Raw genomic sequence first — 20,781 nt, forward strand, 5'->3', positions numbered from 1 at the left:
AAACCTTATCACTAAAACATATCCTCCATACATAGGTCCCCAGAATGCTTCATGAAAGGACTCCATCCACCGGCAACAGTTTAACACATGAATTCCTTCTGAAGGATCTATTCAACCTAGGTCCTGTTTCTCAGGGTATTTCAAATTACAATCCATACATTAAACAACTTGCTTTATTCATCTTCCATCCATGATTTTTCTTCTATGGATAGTAAATGTTCTTACTGGCCTTCTAAATCTATTCAGTTAAAAGATATGCTTTTCTTTGTTAAACTGCTTTAACTCTCTCTCTCTCTCTCTCTCTCTCTCTCTCACACACACACACACACACACACACACACACAGTGAAAGTAACACTTTGGAAAAGTCATTTCAAGGTATCCATATTAGATCCAGAAATAATGATCTTTAAACTCTTGCATAAAACTGAAAAATGGATTATTGATACATATTTTGATCAAGTAACAAGATCTGCATTATTACCAGATTAGAAGTTGCTTTGATGGAATGGTCCAAATACAGAGAAAATGAAGGATATTAAGGGTCATAAGATATGCTTAGCCTTTAGCCCTGGCTGGTTGGCTTAGTGGTAAAGCATTGGCCTGGTGTGTGGATGTCCTGGGTTCGATTCCTGGTCAAGGCACACAGGAAAAGCAACCATCTGCTTATCCACACCTCCCCCTCTGTCTCTCTCTCTTTCTTTCTCTCTTCTCCTCCTGGGGCTTTCCAGGTGGATCCCGGTTGGATGCATGTGGGAGTCTGACTCTGCCTCCCCTCCTCTCACTAAAATTAATAAAAATGCTTAGCCTTTCCATGAGCTCTTGAAAGAAATTTCTAAGTAGAATTAAATATTTGCCTTTATTGAGTACCATCTTAAATTTATTGGAAAACTTCCTGAAGTTGTTCAGCAGGAGTTCTATAAAAATGTATTTTTAACCCTATTTTCCCTTCTTTTCTCTCATCTAAAAACAGCTTGAGGATACTTGCCTAGCTGGTTGACATTTTGAGAGGGCCTTTTAGTAAACATGTTCTGAGCAGGAGTGCTCTGGCTCTGTAAGAGACAGCTGTCTCTTATTAACCAACTATGCTCTACAAATAGAGGCAGGAACATCACACGTGGGGGCTTATCATCTATTTTCCTTGCATTCCAGGCAGGTGTTCTTCCCACAGAGACCAACTCTCAGGCACTTTTATTTTAACTATAGATAAATTATAGGAAACACATGTTTTCCTTTTAAGAATATTAAAGCATTTAAAAGCATAGTTACCCAACTTCAACTACATATGTGAAACAATTGCCCCCAGACCAGAGGAAAACACAGGATCAGATATTCCTAGGAAAGAAAAAATAAATAGCTAATAAACTTTATGAAATGATATATAACATCACAAATAGTAAAAGGATTATAATTTGGTGGGGTTTTTTTACACTAAGATTATTGGTAAGGGTATATACACCGAGAAATAAAACTTTGATGTAAAGTTTTATGTTATACACATATGTAGTGATATGCACATGATACATACACAATGCTTCCATGATATTTAGGTATGTGAATATAAAATATATTTGTACAAATATATATAAATATTAAACATTGTGTATATATATAATTTATCATCAAACTATATCTTTTTAAAAAACAATTATTCCTTTTATTTTATTATATATAAGTACAGACATATTTACCTCTCTCTCTCTCTGTAGCTCATCTCCTAGAGGCCAGCTAGTCTATTTATCCTAGAAAATTATCCTATGAAAATGATTGAAAAAATAAACAAAAATACATGTATAAGAATGTTTATTGTGATGTTGATTATAATAATAGAAGTAGCTCAAATGTTCATATAGGTGGAATTCGTTAAATAAACTAAGATGCATCTATAATTGATCTACCAGGCTACTGCTAAAACGGATGGAGTCCTTTGTTATTGCACTTCTTAGTGACATAACCTTGAAAATTTACTTGATCTATTTACACTTAATTCTTTTCAACTATAAATAGGGATAATAATTGTATCTTGACACTGGTTATTCTTAGGATAAAATAAATTCATGTCAAGTGCTAAGAAAGGTGCCCAACATATACCTATGAAAAGATTTTATTAGCTATGGTACATTATAAAATATAGCTGTATTGCACAATTAGTTATGCAAATAAATCAGTTTATAGGATGACAGGTATATATATTTCTTGGAAAATTATAAGATACTGAAGAAAGAAATTGAAGAAAATAGAAATAAGTGAAAGTATATACAGCTAGTGCTCGACTTACAACCACGATTGGTTCCGACAGACCAGTTGTAACACAATTTGGTCATAAGTTGAGTAGGCTATATGTATAGTACTGTGAAATGATGTTATAAAAATCTTTAAGTCATATTTTATCATAATTTTCTTTCATTATTGTTATATATCATAATTTTCTTTGTTTATTTTATGCCATTTGTATCATCTCTACACCATTTTGTTTCTTATTTTCACATTCGTCAGGTTTAAGTAAAACACTGCATTACCAGTATAACTGGTTTAATATTTGCAAAGACAATTTCCTCTTGGTAGACATCTTGGGAGGGGTTTGATGAAAAATACCCAAGACACAAAACACAAATTGCTGTACCGAGTCTGGAATAACAGTTGAAATGGTGCACGCGGAGATGGTAGTGCTGCCAGAAGCTGGTCTGCACTGTCGTACGCCCAGCTGGGCAATGCTTGCACTGCGAGACGCGAAGCAGTCGTGGCTAGCGATTGTGTTCGCAAAGTCAAATGATCGTAAGTTGCAAACAATCAATATTTGTACTGTGCTCATTGATAGGAAGAATTAACAGTATTGAAATGTCCATACTACCCAAAGTAATCTATAGATTCAATACAATTCTTATCCAGATTCCTGTGGCTTCTTGGTATCTAGAACAAATATTCTAAAAATTTATATAAAACCACAAAAGACCCTGTATAGACACAGCAATCTTGAGAAAAAAGAATAAAGTTGGAGGAATCATACTATCCAATATCAAACTATGCTACAAGGCCATAGCAATCAAAACAACATGGTACTGGCATAAAAACAGGCACACAGATCAATGGAACAGAACAGAGAGTCCAGAAATAAATGCATGTCTTTATGGTCAATTAATATTTGACAACGTCTACCTTTTATGTGGAGTGAATTGTCTATTATTATTTAATATATTATCATTGACTTTGTCTATCATCTTTATGTAAATTCCTATTTATACTGCTCCATCAACAATGTTAAAAATAATACAGCAGTTTAATTCCATGCTCTGATTGCAATATATTTTTCTATGTATTCTAGAAGCATATTGCTCTAATAGGTCAACATGGTTTTAAAACATTTAAAGATAAATTTGTATGTGTATATGTAAATAAAGTAAAAATATATTTAATACCCAATCCATATTTTTACCCTGATTTCACTTGTTTCTACATAACTGACTTCCATACAGTACTGTTTTCTGTAGAACATCTATTAACTTTCTATCCAGTAAAGGTCTGCTAGTGATGAATTTACTCAGCTTCTGTCTGAAGTGTCTTTTACTTTCACTTTTGAAGACTATTTTAACTTGATATGGAATTCCAGTTTGACAATCCTTTTCTTTATTCTTTCTTTCTTTCTTTCTTTCTTTCTTTCTTTCTTTCTTTCTTTCTTTCTTTCTTTCTTTTTAGCATTTTAAAGATATCATTCAACTGTATTTGGCTATCGTTTTGATAAGAAATCAACAATCCATGTATCTTTATGTAATAATTTTTTTTTCTTTAGCTGTTTTTTTATAATTGGTTTTCATCATTTTGACTATTATGAAACCAGTTAGAGTGTTCTTTGCATGATACTACTTGGGAGATTTTTAGTTTTCTTAGTCTGTAGGTTAACATAATTTATCAGTTAGGAAAAGAAATTTCACCCATAATTTATTCAAAGAGTTCTTCTTGCTCACTTTTCTGTTTTTTTGCATCAATTACACTATTTAATATTGTTCCACGGATCTCATGTGTTCTGCACCTTTTTTCCCTCCTTGGGTTATGCTTTGTACTATTTCTATCAACAGATCTTCAAATTCACTAATTCTTCTGTTTCACCTAGTCTACTGTTATTCCCATAGAAAAAAAAATATTTCTGATACTGTAATTTTTTTATTTTCTTCATTTTCTAGTGACCATCACTGTGTTAAGTTCCTCATCTGTATATTCACCTTCTCTACCTTTCCACTAGGCACATTTTTCCTGATTATTTTAAAGTCTCTGTCTGAAAACTCCACCATCAAGGCCAATTCTAGTTCTGTTTCCATTACAGTATTTCCTTTTTTCATCAAAGGTCATATTACTTATATCTGTGTTTCTCACTGTTATAGTTGTTTTGTGTTTTGTTTTTTATAGACTTCATCTGTCAGTAGTAATAAAGGCTAAATCATCCTAATTTATATTTGACTTCAGTCTGAGTCTTCTTGGAGCTTTAGTTAAGTTAGTTCATTACTGACTTAAAACACTTTGAATAACTGACTTAAAAATGCTTCCCTTTTGCATGGCTTGGGATCTGAGCACTAGCAAGACTCTGGTAGCCACTTTTTCATTTATATTCAGCTTCCAGCTTTCCAGGTCACTGGGAGTTCTCTTTGCTCTCTGGTCCTGCTCCTCGAGAAATCTTCTGTCGTGCATTGCAGGCAGGAGGCTTTGGAGGCCTGTTGCTAGGTGAAGGGCCAGAATTTCTCAGAGGAATTTCTCTGTTCTGCTGCCCTGTGCCCAGTCTATGGCATGCTGCAGCAGTCCATACAGTCTGCAAAAGCCCAGAGTAACTATGAAGTTCTCTCATCACTCCCTCCCTAGACCAGCTTTTAGTACATAGCTGCTTTGCCCTTGGAAAAGGACAATGTACCTCAGGGGTTCTTCTCCTTCTCTGTTTCCAGGCTTCAGTGTACCGCACTATGGTGAATGCTTGGGGAAATATTGGCAATTGGGCCCTATCTCACTTTGTGGCTGAAGTGCTGTGTGATTCATCAGTTACACCAGGGGTCCCCAAACTTTATACACAGGGGGCCAGTTAACTGTCCCTCAGACCGTTGGAGGGCCAGACTATAAGAAAAACTATGAACAAATCCCTATGCACACTGCACATATCTTATTTTAAAGTAAAAAAACAAAACGGGAACAAATACAATATTTAAAATGAAGAACAAGTAAATTTAAATCAACAAACTGACCAGTATTTCAATGGGAACTATGGGCCTGCTTTTGGTTGTGGCGGGGGCCATCGGATAAATGTCCTCAGGGGGCCGCATGTGGCCCGCGGGCCGTAGTTTGGGGACCCCTGAGTTACACTGATCTATAATGCTAATGGTTAGTTAGGTTTCTACATGCCTTCCCCTGATGACTGAAAGATTTCTACCAATTTCTCTGCTAGAAGTTAAAACAGCTGCCCAAATGCTCATAATTTTCAGGATTTTAGTTCATTTTGGTTTATTTGCATATTCAATTCTCTGAATGTTTTCAAAACTGATTTTGTGGCTTGCCTGGGTTGTTGTTTGGATGGAGTGACTGACACTCACTTGTGACTTTCTATATCCTAACGCCAGTAGGTGATTAAAAATTAGTATTACTAATGTAAACTCTGGGTTACTATGAAATTCACAGCCACCATCAGGAAATTGTAAGAAAAACTGAGTATAGAAATTTATCGTTTGTTTTTTTATAAGATTTTATTTATTCATTTTAGAGAAGAGCAGGAAGCATCACCTCCCATATGTGCCTTGACCAGGCAAACCCGAGGGTTTGAACTGGCAACCTTAGCATTGCAGGTTGATACTTTATCCACTGTGCCACCGCAGGTCAGGCCCAAATTTCTCTATCCCCAATCTCCTTTTTTGTTTCACACCTGTTCTTGTCTCATACTCGGTATTTGTCTTTGAAAATTCCAATTTTTATTTTTTATTTTTTTAGTATTATTCTTTGTGTTGCATTCCTCAATTGATTTGAAGTTATGGTTTCTTTCTTTAGGCCACATAAAGACATGTAACTCTTCCTGATCTTAAATCTGGGTCTCATGGTAATTTTCTTCTCTTTAAAACTCTTTTCATCTCTTGGCAACTTCATACAATTGGATTCCCAACACAGTTTCTGATGAATATTTTTATAAATTATCCTTCAAATAATGCATCAATCAATCATGTAAGTGTATTGCTATAATTAATCTGTACATATTTTATGAATTGTTTTTATTTGATTTAATTCCCTTGAATCTATCTACTTAGTGAGAATAATTAAAAAGGTGATTTGCTCTAGGGAGTTTCTATATATCATATTGTTATATTTTTATATTTCTTTACATCTCATAATTATATAGTTGAGCAATGATTATTTTGTGATTTACATATTAAGAATTTTAATATTCAGTATTATTGAGGTAATTAAATATTTAATGCAACCTTACAAGCATAGACACTCATTTCAATCATTATATATAGTTTATAAACATTTTTATTTTTTAATTTTTTTTTAATTTACAGAGACAGAGGGAGAGTCACAGAGAGAGATAGATAGAGATAGGGACAGAAAGGTAGGAATGGAGAGAGATGAGAAGCATCAGTCATTAGTTTTTCATTGCAACACCTTAGTTGTTCATTGATTGCTTTCTCATATGTGCCTTGACCGTGGGGCTACAGCAGACTGAGTAACCCCTTGCTCGAGCCAGTGACCTTGGGTCCAAGCTGGTGAGCTTTGCTCAAGCCAGATGAGCCTGTGCTCAAGCTGGCAACCTCAGGGTCTCGAACCTGGGTCCTCCACATCTCAGTCTGATGCTCTATCCACTGCACCACCGCCTGGCCAGGCCATTATATGTAGTTTAAATGTGAAATTTTCAAAGTTAATATGAGAAGATTAACCTTGTATTGCAGCCATAATGTAGCTATACTAGAAAGTTCACTCTACTCTATGAGAAGTCCATATTAAAATGTAGTAGCAAGTAGTAGCAGGATTTAGCGATGAAACTGCACAGAGTCAGTGGGTGCTACCTAAATATGTGATGTACTTACACCCATTTTGGAATAAAAAAGAGGGAATTTGATTAGGAGAAAAAAATATCATATAATTTCATTCAATAAAACATCATTTAAATCAGGGGTAGTCAACCTTTTTATACGTAACACCCACTTTTGTATCTCTGTTAGTAGTAAAATTTTCTAACCTCCCACCAGTTCCACAGTAATGGTGATTTATAAAGTGGGGAAGTAACTTTACTTTATAAAATTTATAAAGCAGAGTTACAGCAAGTTAAAGCATATAATAATAATTACTTACCAAGTACTTTATGCCGGATTTTCGCTAAGTTTGGTAGAATAAAACTTTAAAAAACAAATTACTATAGTTAAATCTATCTTTCTATTTATACTTTGGTGGCTCTGCTACCACCCACCATGAAAGCTGGAACACCCACTAGTGGGCAGTAGGGACCAGGTTGACTACCACTGTTCTAGATAGTTGCTAATCTAATTAAGTACTACAACTTAAATACTTTGTTCTCTCATGTAGCCTGTTATTATTCATTTGCAGAAAGTAAATGATCCAGAAATAGTTAAGATTCAAAAATATGTGATAAATATGTAAAATTTGTCTAAAATTCTATATATCTGAGCTTCACTGATTACTACTCAAATGGGTGTTTGAATGTATGTGTATGTGTGTGTGTGTGTTAATCACATTATAAAGCTGAACTAATCAGAGAGTAGAATGCCTAGTATAATTGCTATTGCATTTTTTAATAACTCAGTTTTCAGAAAAGGGAAAAAAATCCCATCTCACTATGTCACAGAGTATTTTGGGATGAACAGTTTCTTAATGAAGAGTAGAATGTGAATCATGATAGACCATTATCTAGAGAAATGTCCTAGCTAGGAAAATAGAAGTCACAGAAACATCTGGTTTGGATTTTTGGCAGAAGCACCCAAACATTGCACTCCTGAGAAGCAAACCTTCCCAAAGAAGAAACAACTAAAGCTGTCTGCTTTTATTACCATGTCTCAGTGGTGAATTTCCCATGGTGATGGATCACTCTAATTTAAGAAATGATGTGCTGGAAAAATGCATTATTTTCAAGAGTATCAGAGTGGATTAATGCAAGTGTGTCCTGAAAAAATTCAAAACTCTCTCCTGATGTATGCTGATTTTCGGGTGTTCCCCATTTGCACGGCTTTTTAAGCAAGCACTCTAAATGGAAATGAATTTGACATTTTTGCTACTGGATGTGATCAAACAACATTATAATTTAGCTGATTTCTCAGAAAATGATTAAACCAATTTTTTCCTCATTTCCTATACTTGCATGCGGAAAAAGACGGGTAAAAGACATTTAATAAAATAGACACCCAAATGAAAAGCTGAAAGGGAACAATGTAAGGAGGTTGATGTCTTCTTTTTCCCTTTTCTCTCCCTTTCTTCTCTGTCACAATAGTCCTTTACTGCATATATCATCAGAGGAGAATTTTGATCATTTGTTTCCAGGCCTTGGTGAAGCAATTTAGGATAAATGTTCCATAAGGTACCTTGAGACTGAGTTATGCTTTCTATTAATGTTTATCTCACAAGGACTTGTTAATACAGAAATATTCTTAAACACTTTATAATAAATGACTTTGGCCTTGTAGTGATTGGTAGTAGACAACTGAGCACTAAATTGTGCCAGGGAGGTAAGATGACCATTTCTGCTGCACAAGATCATCAGGCCCAAGTGCTTATTATATTACCTGGTACAACAAGTTAGGGTAGCATATGAAATAGAATAATGACAGGAAGTGTAATTATTTGGCCTGTTTGTAGCTTTTACCTACAAGAGAATTCTTATTGTGTTTTTGAAAGGAAAATGCACCCATTATTTAGTTATCTACTGCTGCATAGTATATTATCACAAACTTAGCAGCTTGAAATAACAGATTTATTACCTAACAGTTTTTATAGTTAGGAAACAGGGGTGGCTTAGCTGGACCTCTGCTTTAGGATCCCACAAGGCCGCAAACAAGATGTCCACCAAGGATGGGCTCTCATCTGAGGCTTGACTAAGGAAAGCTCCAGTTCCAAGCTCACATGGATATTGTTAGGTTTCACTTCCTTACTGGCTGGTGACTGAAAGTCTCCCTCAATTCCTCACCATGTAGGCTTTTTCATGTGACAGTTTTTTCTTTTTTTTCATCAAAGCCAGCAAGAGACAAAGCTAATAAGAAGAGTCTGCAAGAAGATAAAAACTAGAATCCTAAAAGTGACATCCATCACCTTTGCCATATTCTGTTGACCAGGAGAAAGTTACAGATCTCACCCACACTCAGAGGGAAATGACTATACAAAGGTGTGAATACCAATATTAAAGAATAATTGGGGGCCATCTTAGAGTCGACTCATCACAATTACTGAGCCCTAAAGTGTTTCTCTATTTTGGAATCCAGCTGTATATAAATAACTTTTTATTTTTGAAAAATTCTGGATAAATATTTCTGTGAAGAAAAATTCACTGGCTTGAAGAATTCTGTTATATGTTAGCAAATCAGTCTAGAAATTAGGAAAAATACATTTTTTTAATCCTTCCTCACTCTTAAGGTAATGCTTAGCCTTCTAATACTCAGTTTCCTATAGGAAAAATAGAAAAATTAAGGTTATCCTGTCTACCTCACAATATATTCTCATTCTTAAATGCATAAATACCTTGAAAAGTACTTTAAACAAGTAAGTTGATTATAGCCATAAGATATATGCATGAGTAACTTAAATTTTCCCAGGTTTCACTAGTCTGAGAGATTTTCATTCCACAAGATATCAGTTTACTATACCTCTTCCTGAATTTTCCTTTCTGACTTTTTTTTTTTAACAGGGACAGAGAGAGAGAGTCAGAGAGAGTGATAGATAGGAACAGACAGACAGGAGCAAAGAGAGATGAGAGGCATCAATCATCAGTTTTTCACTGTGACACCTTCGTTGTTCATTGATCGCTTTATCATATGTGCCTTGACCGTGGGCCTTCAGCAGACCAAGTAACCCCTTGCTTGAGCCAGCGACCTTGAGTCCAAGCTGATGAGCTTTTTGCTCAAGCCAGATGAGCCCACGCTCAAGCTGGCGACCTCGAGGTCTCGAACCTGGGTCCTCTGAAAATGGAATAGCATATGCCATAAAACTGTCTACTGCTCTGTGGCACAGCTGGGGACTCATTGTCCTCTTACCTTGAAAGGTTGCTCCCAGTAAGATAAGAAGTACCAAACAGAGCTGCTTTTGTCCTGGTGAAGAGGCTGAGAGAAGAATGGGCCAATCAGTGTGTAGCTCTGCTACTTGTAACTATTAGAAATAAAACTTGGCTGGGATATTGTGATGTTTACATCTGTGAAATGGGCTGGGCCATGGACTAGAAATTGATAAAACTACAGAATAGCAAACAGCACTACAATCCAGCAACAAGTCCCTGCTAACTCAGATCTACTTGTGTCAATTCTTTTTGCAAGGTCACATACCTTGGTTGGTAGAAATTCAGTGATCACTGTTAACTGAAAATCTGAAAAATTTTCCATGCATGGCATGGTGCTGTTTACTGAGACTATTTTGTTTCCTTCTTATTATCTAAGCTGTAAACTGGCTTAACGTGCCTCCCATAAAGTTTTAGAAAATCATAAGAGTATAAAGAACAAGTACCAAAGCAAAGTGAGGTGGTTTGCAAACTATTCTCAAAACACCAGATCTGATTCACACAATGGAAACAAAGTTATAAGTGAACATGTTTCCTAAACAATATAAACAGGGAACTGATTTCTCCTTGAGCCATTTAAATATACACTGACTGCAAAAACGTTTTAAATTTGTTTGAAGAATTAACAAATAAAACAAGCCCAGGGAACTTTAATGGCCAATTCTGATCTGCTGTGTTTTATCAAGTCCTTAGTAAAGCAGAATTTTTAGTTTTTTATTTATGGGGTACTCCACTTAGCTATCTTTCCGTTGGGACAAACTTCATGACTGACTCTGTTTGCACTAGCCCTCCAAAGAATAAGGATTGGTTAGTGTCTGTAGGCCTCAGTTATTTCCCAGGAAATCTTCGGTCTTGTAAAACTAGACTTCTCTACTACTCTTCAAGTTTCCTGGTTCTGGTCAATTGTACCAACTAGCACCTTAGATTCAAGCCAGGACTTCTCAGGTGCTCCCAGCACTCTTCTTCACTTCACTTCAATACTAACTTGGAAATACGATGATGGAAAGAAAACTGAATTCAGGAGTTATTAATAAAACGGACTCATTCAGCACTGTTTCAGTATTTGAGGGAGAAGTAAGGTTCTCTAACTCGATTAGTTCATTTTATCTCTATAGGTAAACAAATCGAGATTACCAAAGGCTAAGAAATGTGTCAGACTTCAGCTTATTTTCTTCTTGTGATGCCCAGCCCCATGTGTTCTATTAGGCAGTTACACAATGATGGGTTCCACAAAGTGAAGGGTAGAATCTGAAGGAAGATTTTCCTGTTGAGCAGCGGATTTCACATTTGAGATTTAAAATGCATTACATTGCAGGTGTTGACCCAACCTTTGCTAATGCAGAGGAAAGTGCACCTCCATGACAGGAAGAGAGCTAAAAACATTTCCTGCTGTGCTTATTGCTCTGTCAGCACTGTCCATTATTCTTTGTAGATGGTTTTATTGGCTGCTTTGTTCCATAACTCTTCCACTAAGCAATTCTTATCTTGAAAACAACTCGATCATCTACCTGTCCATCACCTATCATGAGTCCTTTTCTGTCATGACAAGATGGAAAACTGCTAACGAAAATGCCTCACTTTTAATATAGAACAAAAGTAAAACAAAGAAGACTGCTTTTGACCTTCCTCTAAGACTAATAGTTCTGATTCTAACCATTCTCAGCAATAAAGGCTGCAGCAGCTAAGGGTGTTTATACTAACAGTATAACCCATTGGAGTGTAGTTCTGATCTATACCCCCCCCAATGCTGGGGTCAGTTATGATAAGAGGAAGCTCATAAATATAGTGGATAGGGTGTTTTGGCTTGAGGTTCAGTTTCCATATATTTCTTGTCACCTAAAATGATACCTTGAAAACATTGGCATGAAATGGGTCAATGATCATTTTGATAAAGCCACTCTTTCTGTGTCTTTTCGATCGAATCAATGTAAATTAGACTAAGAAAAGTTCATGAGAACAGTAAATTACCAGAAATACCAAGAAGTTTCCCTTGTAGAACAATAAAAACTCATTTTTAATCCAGATTACAAGTTTAATTATATTTATCTTTTATATACTCTCTTATTGCAAGCCCTTATTTTCTAAAAAGGATTCACATGAAGGCTGTAGTCATCAGAGTTCTAAAATTTATGACAACAACTAGGGTACCCATGCCTACCCCCTTCTTAGCCATGCTTTTCTATTTCAGTGGTAGTTAGAAACTTGCTGATATGTTGGAAAATGCAATCAGAGCACAACTCTGGTTAGTCATGGGCCCTAGGAGTTTATTCATGTATTTGTTCAACATAGACTTAATAGTTTAACTGAAATAGGTCTACAAGTTCTTGACCACTGTGATTCTTATTAGAGATCACATTTTCTTGGTTGCCATTAGAAACCTGACAGCCTGTATTTAGATATGTGAAAAAACTCCTGTAATGTGTTTTCAGACTCATCTTAGCATGATTATACTGTGTATATGTGTACGCTTGTGTTTGCCTCACTTTACACTGTGTGTATGTATACACACATATATGCACATATAATTTGTATATTTATATGCAGGAAATGTGTTTGGAGTTTAAACTGAGCTACAATTAATTAAAGACTGTAAGGCCTATCAACAGTTCAACTCCAATCACTCTTCCATTTGGATTCAGTCTTTGTGCTAGAGCCTGTGTTTGAAATCTCCTGATAGATGGTGCTGGTGCTTTATTTTAGTATGCTAAAATGGGTCAGATAGTTCTTTCTTTCTTTTTTTTTCAAATCTCATGGGTTATGTTTTGTTTAATAGACTCTTTCAAAAAGGTGGGATCTTGCCCTTGGTTTCTAACAAAATCTTTTGTTAAGTTTGAGCCCAGTTATCACAAACAATGTAGAAGGTAATGATGCTTGATAGACATAGTTGCTCTTCTAAGGATTTCAGTTACACTTCAGTGTTTATATTCAGCAAATGAGAATGCTTTAAAACCTCTCATCTGTATATAAAGGCAAATAAAGAATAGAAACAAACAGAGTTACAACCACAGAATTTAGGATAGAAATATAGAGAGCAAGATGGCATTTGAGAAAAAAAAGAGAAATGCATTTTTAATATTTTTATTAAAAAAACACCCTTCAGTAACAATTTTCATCCCATGTTTAGTATAGATAATTTAAAAGAACGTTTGATAGTGGTGGTATCATACTCAGCCTGTAAGAAGAGAATGTAAGGATTGGATTGTGCAGATACCTTTGCCCACCCCACAGCCTCACACAGGCTCTAGAGCCACTGTGTCTGAAGCCACCCCTCCTCCAGTGCCCACATGTACAGGCAGCTCTGCCCAAGTGAGTGCCTTGTGCTTCATCCCTCTCCCTGGCCTGATATTCCCAGGCTCACTGCAGATCCCTGGATGCTTCGGGGTCTCCTTAGTTCAGGTGTCCCCAAACTACAGCCAGCGGACCGCATGTGGCCCCCTGAGGCCATTTATCCGGCCCCCCGCCGCACTTCCCGGAAGGGGCACCTCTTTCATTGGTGGTCAGTGAGAGGCGCACTGTATGTGGCAGCCCTCCAATGGTCTGAGGGACAGTGAACTGTTTCCCTGTGTAAAAAGTTTGGGGACCCCTGCTAGTTAATAATCACTCACAGGGGTGTATTTGGACTTCAAGGTCCTAATTAATACTCCTTAAAAATCAGGAGTAGACATTTTTAAACTGTAAAATTAATTAGAAAATAACAGACACAAAGAGAATATTGGCTAACTTAAACTACTTACTGTTTCTCCCTATGAAAAGCAAAAGGAAATAAAGGAGGAGAGGGGCAAGGACAAAAGCTGCTAACCCATTATTCCCTGAGTGAAAACCTGGGCGTGGAACCTATCTGTCCTTAACCACTCCACTGGATGGGGTAGCCACGCAGCTACAAACTAAGAACACAGAAATATTTAGAGTATTATTCTTAGCCTTAGGGAGCTCGGTACAGAATGAAGATCTTATTGTCTCTGCTTTTCCCTGGAGATCTTATGTGTATCTTTCTCGTCTCTGAAGGGATCCAGAACATACCACTATTGCTTAATAATTACTTTTATCTAAAGACATTTGAGTTCCTGAAATCCCTCATCTGATTAAAAGCAGAGGTACCAAAAGAAGTGCCATAAATTTCCTCTCAAGAGCAACCAGAGAAGATTGATTATATTTATCATTTTTTTATTGATTAATTTTAGAGAGAAGGGTAGAGGGAGAGACAGAGATAGGAACATTGATCTGTTCCTGCATGTGCCCTGACCAGGGGTCGAACTGCCAACCTCTGTACTTCAGGCCAATGCTCTAACCCAGTGGTCCCCAATCCCCGGGCTGTGGACTGGTACTGGTCAGTGGGCCATTTGGTACCGGTCCGCAGAGAAAGAATAAATAATTTACATTATTTCCGTTTTATTTATATTTAAGTCTGAATCATGTTTTATTTTTAAAAAATGACCAGATTTCCTCTGTTACATCCATCTAAGACTCACTCTTGATGCTTGTCTTGGTCACGTGATACTTTGCTGCTAAAATTAAACCCATAAACTAGCAAAATGAGTGAAAAACAAAATTCCATCGAAAGTTTTTTTGCGAAGTGGAAAAAGGCCAATGAGGAGACAGAAGAAGAACTTACGACCTCAAAGAAAAAGAAGGCTTCATTTAACAGACAATACCAGAAGTCCTACTAGAAGTATGGATTTATTGCAACTGGTGATTCTCGCGCACCAGGGCCGCTCTGCATAATATGTGGTGACCGGCTAAGTAATGAGGCAGTGAAGCCTTCAAAACTGCTTCACCACTTGAAGACCAAGCACCTTACTTTAAAAGACAAGCCTTCTGAGTATTTCGAAAGAAAAAAGCATGAACAAGAAGGACAGAAACAATTACTGGTGGCCACTACATCAATAAATGCGAGTGCACTGAAAGCATCATACTTGGTGGCTAATTGTATTGCTAAGGCTAAGAAGCCATTCGCCATTGGTGAAGAATTGATCTTTCCAGCCACTAAAGACATTTGTTGTGAACTTCTAGGAGAGGCTGCGATTTAAAAGATTCCATATGTAGATGGGACATAAAAGTGAGACTAAGAGACATTGATAAGAGTGTAGTGGATACAGGGGGAGGGGGGAGAGGGAAAGGGAAAGGGGCAGGGGGAGGGGCACAAAGAAAACTAGATAGAAGGTGACAGAGGACAATCTGACTTTGGGTGATGGGTATGCAACATAATTGAACAAGATAACCTGGACATGTTATCTTTGAATATATGTATCCTGATTTATTGATGTCACCCCATTAAAAAAGTAAAATTATAATAAAAAATAATAAATAAATAAATAAATAAATAAATAAATAAATAAAAGATAGCATAGATGCCTCTTTCGGCTACCACCGTCACATGGCACATTGAGGAAATAGCAGAGGACATTGAATCACAATTGTTGAAAAGGATTAATAAATCACCGTGGTATGCTCTCCAGGCTGATGAATCTACAGATATTGGCAACAAGGCAATGCTACTTTTATACGTGCGTTATCTTTATCAAGAGAATGTGCATGAGGGATATGTTATGTGCACTATCATTGCCAACCAAAACCACAGCCACAAAACTATTTAAATCGCTGGATGACTATATATCAGGAAAACTGAAATGGTCTTTTTGTGTCAGCATATGCACAGATGGAGCTGCTGCCATGACCGGAAGGATGTCTGGTTTAACTACTCAGATTAAGGAGGTTGCACCTGAATGTGAGTCTATGCATTGTGTCATTCACAGGGAAATGCTGGCTAGCCAAAATATACCACTGGAACTTAACAGCATATTGAATGATGTCGTTAAAGTTATTAACCACATCAAAGCACACGCCCTTCACTCGTGCCTGTTCTAGCAGCTTTTTGAGGAAATGAACAGGGAGCACAGACACCTTCTCTTATACACAGAAATAAGATGGTTATCCCGAGGGAGGTCCCTGGCCAGAGTATTTGAATTACCAGAGCCGCTGCAAAGATTTCTCTCAGAAAAAAAGTCACTGCTAGCAGCACATTTCGGTGACGAGGAATGGGTCACAAAACTCGCTTACTTGTGTGACATATTTAATCTCCTCAATGAACTCAATCGGTCACTTCAGGGGAAAATGACAACTGTCTTCAAGTTGGCAGATAAAGTAGCTGCATTTAAAGCCAAACTGGATTTGTGGGGACATCGCGTGAATAGGGGTATATTTGACATGTTTCAAACATTCGTGGGAATTTTGGAAGAGACTGAGCCCAAGCCTCCATTGTCCCAGCTGGTGCACAATCACCTGTATTTGCTTTTAAACGAGTTTGAACCTACTTTCCAACCACAAAAGACCCACAAATTGCCAAGGAATAGATATGCTGCGATCCATTTGTCAACAAACCAGGTGAATCCAGCGTGTCTATGCAAGAAGAGAATCAACTACTGGAGATCGCAAATGACGGTGGCCTTAAAAATATGTTCGAGACTACAACTCTGCTGGTGTTCTGGATTAAAGTCATGACAGAATACCCTGAGATCGCCACAAAAACACTAAAAACCCTGTTGCCATTTCCGACATCCTATTTGTGTGAAGCGAAAGTTTCTGCAGTGACAGCAACCAAAACAAAATTATGGAACAGACTGGACATAAGCAACACACTTCAGGAGTCATTGTCTCCCATTACCCCTAGATGGGACCATCTTGTTGCAGAGAAACAAGCTCAGGGCTCCCACTGATTTAGTGTTATGGTTGTTGAGAGATAGGTTACTATCTCTCATTCTATATAAACATTATAATAAATAACCCTTAACTTACAATATTCATAACAATGGTGAGTTGTATTTTTCATGCACTTTATATTTGCTTTTGTGTTGTATCTTATTTTTAAGGCATGTTTAAACATTACCATAGCGACTGGAAAGTGTTTGGACGCAGAGAGGATGTTACTCATGTTATGTTGTTGGTGTGATGTTAAGAGGATGCTTCTAATAAAGTTGCATACAAGTCCACAGTGGATTCATGTTTATTTTTATTACCATAGGTTCGTGGATTGGTAGCGAGCCTGAACCTATCATATTACATATTGATGTCAGACATGAAACGTTGTCAGAATAACAAATTTAAATACAGCCTGAATAATGAGGACATGCTCGTTCCTCCTTTAACTTAGCCCAATAAATATTGTAAGTTCAACAATTATATTTAAAAATACCACAGTTTTTACACCGGTCACATAATTTTATTTTGTGCATTTATTCGTCCCACCCTAAAGGCCAGTCCGTGAAAATACTTTCTGACATTAAACAGGTCTGTGGCCCAAAAAAGGTTGAGGACCACTGCTCTAACCAACCAAGCTATCCTCCAGGGAAGAAGATTGATCCTTATGAGCAGAGACAAACTACAAGGAGGCAGCAGTACTCTTTTTTTTTTTTTTAATAATTTTATTTTTTTAATGGGGCAACATCATAAATCAGGATACATATATTCAAAGATAACATGTCCAGGTTATCTTGTCATTCAATTATGTTGCATACCCATCACCCAAAGTCAGATTGTCCTTTGTCACCTTCTATCTAGTTTTCTTTGTGCCCCTCCCCCTCCCCCTTTTCCTCTCCCTCTCCCACCTCCCCCCATAACCACCACACTCTTATCAATGTCTCTTAGTCTCACTTCTATGTCCCACCTACGTATGGAATAATGCAGTTCCTGTTTTTTTCTGATTTACTTATTTCACTTCGTATAATGTTATCAAGATCCCACCATTTTTTTTTTTTTTTTTTGTATTTTTCTGAAGCTGGAAACGGGAACAGACAGTCAGACAGACTCCCGCATGCGCCCGACCGGGATCCACCCGGCACACCCACCAGGGGCGACGCTCTGCCCACCAAGGGGCGATGCTCTGCCCCTCCGGGGCGTTGCTCTGCTGCGACCAGAGCCACTCTAGCACCTGGGGCAGAGGCCAAGGAGCCATCCGCAGCGCCCGGGCCATTTTTGCTCCAATGGAGCCTCAGCTGCGGGAGGGGAAGAGAGAGACAGAGAGAAAGGAGGGGGGGTGGAGAAGCAAATGGGCGCTTCTCCTATGTGCCCTGGCCGGGAATCGAACCCGGGTCCCCCGCACGCCAGGCTGACGCTCTACCGCTGTGCCAACCGGCCAGGGCCAAGATCCCACCTTTTTGCTGTAAATGATCCGATGTCATCATTTCATCATACTACAGCTGAGTAGTATTCCATAGTGTATATGTGCCACATCTTCTTTATCCAGTCATCTATTGACGGGCTTTTTGGTTGTTTCCATGTCCTGGCCACTGTGAACAATGCTGCAATGAACATGGGGCTGCATGTGTCTTTAGGTTTCAATGTTTCTGAGTTTTGGGGGTATATACCCAGTAGAGGGATTGCTGGGTCATAAGGTAGTTCTATTTTCAGTTTTTTGAGGAACCACCATACTTTCTTCCATAATGGTTGTACTACTTTACATTCCTACCCACAGTGTATGAGGGTTCCTTTTTCTCCGCAGCCTCTCCAACATTTGCTATTACCTGTCTTGTTAATAATTGTTAATCGAACAGGTGTGAGGTGGTATCTCATTGCAGTTTTGATTTGCATTTCTCTAATAACTAAAGAAGATGAGCATCTTTTCATATATCTGTTGGCCATTTGTATTTCTTCCTGGGAGAAGTGTCTGTTCATGTCCTCTTCCCATTTTTTTATTGGATTGTTTGTTTGTTGTTGAGTTTTATGAGTTCTTTGTATATTTTGGATATTAGGCCCTTATCTGAGCTGTTGTTTGAAAATATCATTTCCCATTTAGTTGGCTTTCTGTTTATTTTGTTATCAGTTTCTCTTGCTGAGCAAAAACTTTTTAGTCTTCTGTAGTCCCATTCATTAATTTTAGGAGGCAGCAGTACTCTTAAAAGACTTTGTCACAAAACTATCATATCTGCCATTTGTTCTCCTAATGGCCCATTTATCTTACCAAAATCATTTGTTTTCTCTTAAGTGCCTTCCTCTACTCCTTATCCCCTTCCCAAGAGGAATTAGTTTTCCCATAAGTGTTCTCCTCCCCATCTTCCTCACTAATGGGTTCTGAATCCTAAACACCATTTCGAGTCACATTTCTTGGTGAACTCCCTTCTGCACAGAGGTAACTAAAATTGTCTTTTATCTTGTTAATCTGCCTTGGCTTCTTTTACTTGGTATAGTGTTTTCAAGTTTCATTCACATTGTAATATCTAATACCACCTTTTTTATTTTTTTAAATTTATTTATTCATTTTAGAGAGGAGAGGGAGAGAGAGAGGGAGAGAGAGAGAGAGGAGAGGCAGAGAGAGAGCTGGGGGAGGAGCTGGAAGCATCAACTCCCATATGTGCCTTGACCAGGCAAGCCCAGGGTTTCGAACTGGCGACCTCAGCATTTCCAGGTCGACGTTTTATCCACTGCGCCACCACAGGTCAGGCAATAGCACTTTTTTTATAACTTTTTGTTTGTTAGTTTGTTTTGAGGTTAGAGGAGGGGAGATAGTGAAGCAGATTCCCACATATGCCCTGACCAGGATTCACCTGGCAGCTCTGTCTGGGACCTGTGCTCAAGTTCCGAGCTATTTTTAGTACTTGAGGCTGATACAGTTCAATGGAGCTATCCTCACAGCATAGGACCATGCTCAAATCACTGGAGCCACTGGCTGCAGGAACGCAAGAGGGAGAGAAGAAACAAATGTTTGCTTCTTCTGTGTGACCAGATCAGGAATCAAACCTGGGATGTCCATACTTTGGGATGACAGTCTGTCCCCTGAGCCACTGACCAGGGCCTTTTCTTCTTCTCCTTCTCCTTCTCCTTCTCCTTCTCCTTCTCCTTCTCCTTCTCCTTCTCCTTCTCCTTCTCCTTCTCCTTCTCCTTCTCCTTCTTTACTGCTAAATGATATGCCATTGTATGGGTACATCACATTTAATTTATTCATTCATCAGTTGGTAAGCATTTGTGTTATTTCCACTTTTTGGTCATTATAAATAGTAATGCTATACAAATCCAGGTATAACTTTTTACATGGACATGTGTTTTTATTGTTCTTGGACATATACCTAGGAGTAGAATTTCTGGGCTATAATCAAACTCCATGTTTAAATAGTCTGCCACAATATTTTCCAAAGCAACTATGTTATTGACATTTCCACCAGCTAAACACAATTCTAATTTTTCCATACCCTTACTGATATGTTATTATCTATCTTTTTGCTTATAGCCATCCTAGTGACTGGGAAGTGTTATCTTGGTTTTGATTTGCATTTTCCTCTTGTCTAGTGATGTTGAGCATTCTTTGTTAGTCTGTCTTTTGAAGAAATGTTTATTCAGATCCTTTGACCATTTTTTAATGGGCTATCTGTTTTTGGCTATTGAGTTTTAAGTGTTCTTTATACATTTTATCACATGCATTATTTAACAATCAGACATTTTGCAACAATTTTCTCTCATCCTGTGAGTTTTCTTTATAGTTTATCATGTACTTTAACATGATAAAAAATATGTACTGCATAAATGCATTACTTTATGAATCCATCTAATTATTTATATCAA

This window comes from Saccopteryx bilineata, chromosome 5 (genome assembly GCF_036850765.1).
Source record: "Saccopteryx bilineata isolate mSacBil1 chromosome 5, mSacBil1_pri_phased_curated, whole genome shotgun sequence".
NCBI lineage: Eukaryota > Metazoa > Chordata > Mammalia > Chiroptera > Emballonuridae > Saccopteryx > Saccopteryx bilineata.